Below are 5,437 nucleotides of genomic sequence, written 5' to 3' on the forward strand. Positions count from 1 at the left end.
ATATATATATATTCACAAGTAATCCAATGTCACTTTCAAACAACACTATTGCTTTATGGTTAGCACCAGTACTTTATAATAACAAAACAATTCTAATTCTTTACTTCTGTCAATTATATCATTGCTGTCATTTATTTTGCTTATATATGCATATATATGATATATACGTAAGTGTGTGTAATAATAGTATTATTTTGAATAAGCTGTTATTTGTTAGATCAATTAAGCCCAAGAATATTAAAGTTTTTATTTTACCTTCCCTATTCCTTCTTTGATCCTCTTCCTTTCTTAACCTAAATCCAAGTTTCTGGCCTAAATTATTTTCCTTCACTCTAAAGAACTCTTTTAACATTTCCCATAAGGCAAATTGCAGGAAATTCCTACTGGCAACAAATTCTTTCAGTCTTATTTGTCTGAGAACGTACTTATTTCTCCTTCACAGTTAAACAATAATTTGACAAGGTACAGAATTCTAAGTTGGCTTTTTTTTTCCTTTCAGCACTTTACGTATTTTACTCTACTCTCTCCTTGCTTACATTGTTTCTGAGGAAAAGCTGGATGCCATTTTTATAATCATTGGCTCTCTGTAGGTAAGTTGTTTATTTTCTCTGGCTTCTTTCAGGATTTTTCCTCACTTTTTTTTAATTTAATTTTTTTTTTTTTTTTTGCATATATCCTGCTTGGTGTTTGCTGACCTTCCTGGATCTGTGGTTTGATCTCTGACACTAAATTGGGGAGATTCTCAGTCAATATTTTTAAACACATTTCTTCTGTTCCTATCTCTTTTTCTTTTCCTTCTGATATTACCGTTACATGTATGTTACACCTTTTGGAGTAGTCCCATAGTCCTTGGATATTCTGTGCTGTTTTTTTCAGTCTTTATCTTTGCTTTTCACTTTTGAAAGTTTCTACTGATATATCGTCAAGCTGAGATGCTTTCCTCAGCTATGTCCAGTATACAAATAATCCCATCAAAGGAATTCTTCACTTCTTTTAGAGTGCTTTTGATCTTTACATTTTTTTTGTGTGTTCTTTCTTAGGATTTTCATCTCTTTGCTTACATTGCCCAACTGTTCTTGCATGCTGTCTACTTTATCCATTAGAGTTCTTAGTATATTAATTATATTTGCTTTAAATTCCTTCTTCTAATCATTCCAATATCTCTGCCATGTCTGGTTCTGATGCTTCTCCTATCTCTTCACATTCTGCTCTTTGCTTCTTGGTATATCTTTTAAGTTTTGTTCACAGTCAGACATCACGTACTGGATCAAAAGGAACTGTTGTAAATAGGCCTTTACAATATAATGGAAAGGGGTGATGTAATGAAAGAGGGAAAGCATCAGTACTATGACTAGATTTCAGTCTTTTACTGAGCTTATACCTCTGGACTGTGAACTTCACAGATGTTTCCCAGTTTCCTTTTTCTCCCTTAGGTGGAGCAGAATGGCTAGAATAGGTTGGAGTTGGGCATTTACCTTCTTCCAAGTGGAATGCTAGAGGTGACTCGAGTTGGGTATTTCCTTCCCCATGGATCATTAAGGCCCTGTTGATACTCCAGCAGGTTAGACTCTGGTTAACTAATTTTCCTGAGGGCAGAACTTGTTAAGAAGAACAGAGTGCTCTGCCATATTTTAAATCCTTCTTTTGCCAGAAGCATGAGGCGATTTCTTTTTCCTGACGTTTACTATGAGGACCCGATCGAGTCTGGAGGTAGAACTCATGAAAATGTGGAGGCCTCTCCAAGACTTGGACCCCTAGAGATTTAAGTCTCATCTTTGTCTGCCCTGGGATTCCAGCAATTTGTTAACTACAGTTCAGGTTTTCCTCACCCAGTACTGGTTCCCCTGCAGTTTCCACTTGTGAGTCTCTGCTCCAATTAAACTGTGACTCCCTATGTTTGCCTCTCTGTCTGTCCAACCTTGCGGCCAGCAGTTACCTCTGTGTCTTTTCCTCTCTCTGGATCCAAGAAGAGTTGTTGATTTGTTTCCCCTCTGTTCAGCTTTTTAATTGTTGTTAGAGTGGAGTGGCAATTTCCAAGCTCCTTCCATGTGGAACCAGAAACCAGAAATCCAGGTTTTCATTATTCTAAAATAAAACTTTTTTTTGCAGCATGCTTCCCTCTTGAGTTATCACTTACTACCCTCCCTCCACTTTCTTTTTCTATTCTTTGCCAACTTTTTGAGAAAAGAATTCATATTCGTTGCCTCTACTTTTTCATTGCCTTCCCTTCTTGCTAACATGAGATCCCTTCTATGATTTCCCAATGATCAAATGCAATAAATTTCACAATCAATTTAAGGATGACTCTTTGTAGCATATGACTTGCCATTCTTCTCTTGACAGCTATGAAACTGTATGTCTCTTTTACTCATTCATTCATTCATTCACTTCACAAGTATATAGGTTACCGAGGTTGTGTTAGCCACCATCTTAGGCACTGAAGGTGTAAAATGAACAATTTAGGTGTGCTTTCTATCTTTCTAAAGCCTGAATTTAGTTGTGCCCCTATTTCTCTGACTTCTTTTAGCTGTCTTCACTGGATCCTCTTTTCCTGCCAATATGTTTAATGTAGGCATCTCCTAAAGTCCTGTCATTTCTCTTTTCCTACCACATATGTGGGCAAAGACATGCACACAAACTGCACACATGCACACACACATATACCTTCAAGATGTTGAGGAACAGAAACATGACTTTAGATCCCTTAAACATTTGTTGAAAATGTGAATTTATGATTTTCCTAATACTGGATATAACTATAGCACTTGTACTACTCTTATTCTTACTAAAAATGAGGACTATTCTATGATCTATGAATGAAATAGAGAGGGTTTTGCTTTGTTTCCTGTGATAAATAGGTATGTGTTGAGTGAGTGAAAGGCAGAAGTGGATTTCAGAGGACTGTACCATTTATATGAAAAATAACTTAAGCAATTAGCAAATAATTATTGAGAACAGTTCAGTTCCCTGTTAAGAAGTGCTTAAAAGTGTGGCAAATTATAATTTTATCATAGAATTTTTCTCCAAAAGCATATCACAAGATAGGCAAAAAGAATTTGTTTGTTTTTAATCTCCTATAGCCACCAAAGAAGGAAAGGAGCATGTCCTCAGCTTGAAGTTCTCAAGCATTCAAACCACTATGGGAGCTTTTAAGAATAATATTTGGGCCTGGCGTAGTGGCTCACGCCTGCAATCCCAGCAGTTTGGGAGGCCGAGGCAGGTGGATCACCTGCCTGGTTCGAGACCAGCCTGGCCAACATGGCGAAACCCCATCTCTAATAAAAATACAAAAATTAGCCAGGCTTGGTGGTGGGTGCCTGTAACCCCAGCTACTCAAGAGGCTGAGGCAGGAGAATTGCTTGAACCCTGGAGGCGGAGGTTGCAGTGAGCCGAGATCACACCCCTGCACTCCAGCCTGGGTGACAGAGTGAGACTCTGTCTCAATAAATAAATACATACATACATACATAAAATAATAACATTAATAATAATATTTTGGTTTCTTTCCATCAGAGATTCTGATTCAATTTGTCTGGGGTACAACCTGTACATCAAATCTTTAAGCTTCAGGAATTTTTAAAGCTGCAAAGGTGCATCCAAAGTTAAAATCCATTGACCTAAGCCAAAATTTCAAAACCTGGTTACTTAGAGGGGAAACAATTCTGTAGAGTAGTAAGGAAGAGTAATAGGGCTGCCTTCTTCACCTCACTCCAGATCCTAGAGAATAAACTTCTGAAATGGCTAAATATAATTCTGCCCAATATTGCCTCGTCTACAAAAAAAATGAGTAAGCAGTTTCATTTATTTTTTCCTTCTGATCAATAATTAGCATGAACTGCGACTGGAGAGAAATAGGTGATAAAAAATGAATGGTAAAGCTGCTTCTCTTATGGGAAGGAGGACTCTAGGCTATACATCAATTCAAAGAGTGATCCAAAACTTGAGGGTCTTTCCCCACCAGAATAGTATACCATCTGGCTGGGCGCATATACTATATACCTGCAATCCCAGCAGTTTGGGAGGCTGAGGTGGGAGGATCACGAGGTCAGGAGATCGAGACCATCCTGGCTAACACGGTGAAACCCTGTCTCTACTAAAAAATACAAAAAATTAGCCAGATGTGGCGGCGGGCACCTGTAGTCCCAGCTACTCAGGAGGCTGAGGCAGGAATAGTATACCATCCTTCATCCCAACCAGAAGCAGAATCCCAGTGTAGAACATATAATAAAATCTCAGAAGAGATAGAAAAAAAATGAGCAAGGTGAAACAAAATGGCATGACAACTATGCAAAAATACTATAGCACAGCATGAAATCATGCATTGCATGCAAAAGAGAGAGACAAACCTAAATGCAAATATAACCTAATGGAACAGGAAGTAATTCTTTATAAACTCTGCCTTCTATAGAGCAAATTAAGTAATGAAACAAGTGTTCAAAGATGACATTACATATGAAATGAAAAGAGAGGTTTCATACATAAGAAGATAAAACGAGGACCCAAAGCAATCGAATAAATTAAACACAAAAATGTAATCTGAGGATTAAAAAATCATCCTATGTTCTTGGTAGATTTAATACTTAGCATCAAGACTTACCTTTATTAAGCTGTTAAACTTCAAGTGTTCCAGTATAATGTGAGCTTCATGATGGCAGGGAGTATTTTTGTTGTTGTTGTTGTTTTTTGTTGTTGTTGTTGTTTTTTGTTGTTGTTGTTGCTGTATCATCGGTGCCTAAAACTGTGTCTGGCAAATTGTAGGTACTTAGTAAATATTCGTTGCATGCATAAAAGGATGAGGAACTTCAGATTTCTCTGCAGCCAGAGGAAAACACATTAATGGAAGTTTTGCAAGTAAAAGTGATTCCAGAATTATACCCAGCCAAAATGGTATTCTGAAATAAAGGCAACAAACGGATATTATCAAATGTTATACAATTTGGGGGAACACAGCATTACTGAAAAAAGATCTTGAAATATAAAGCTAGCCAGCTAAGAGATGAATCAAAGAATTCGTGAATATGGAAACCATAATAAAAAGACTTGTGGGTAAACAATGAATCAACTTAAGTAGAAAACCAATATAAAATATTTCAGGTATTATGGTAACAGGAGAAGATGCAAAAATAGCAAAATATTAACAATGTAAAGGTAAAAAAGAACTAAAAACTTTTTGAGAAATCAGAGGAGTAGAGAGGGAAAGAAGATTTAGTCTTCTTTAAAGCATAGCATCAATGGATATTGAATAAAATGGATAATTACAGGTTTAAAAAATGACAGATTTTATTAATATTTCATACTCTCTTTTTTAAAACCCTCATTTCCCACATAAAACCTTAAAGAGCTGTTTTGGAAAATAATATCTTTTGAGGAGAAATATTTTATCTGAATATGACATTCCTTCAATTTACTTGTTTTCTTTTAAAAAAATTCCAAGAAA

This window comes from Mandrillus leucophaeus, unplaced genomic scaffold (assembly GCF_000951045.1).
Source record: "Mandrillus leucophaeus isolate KB7577 unplaced genomic scaffold, Mleu.le_1.0 Scaffold172, whole genome shotgun sequence".
NCBI lineage: Eukaryota > Metazoa > Chordata > Mammalia > Primates > Cercopithecidae > Mandrillus > Mandrillus leucophaeus.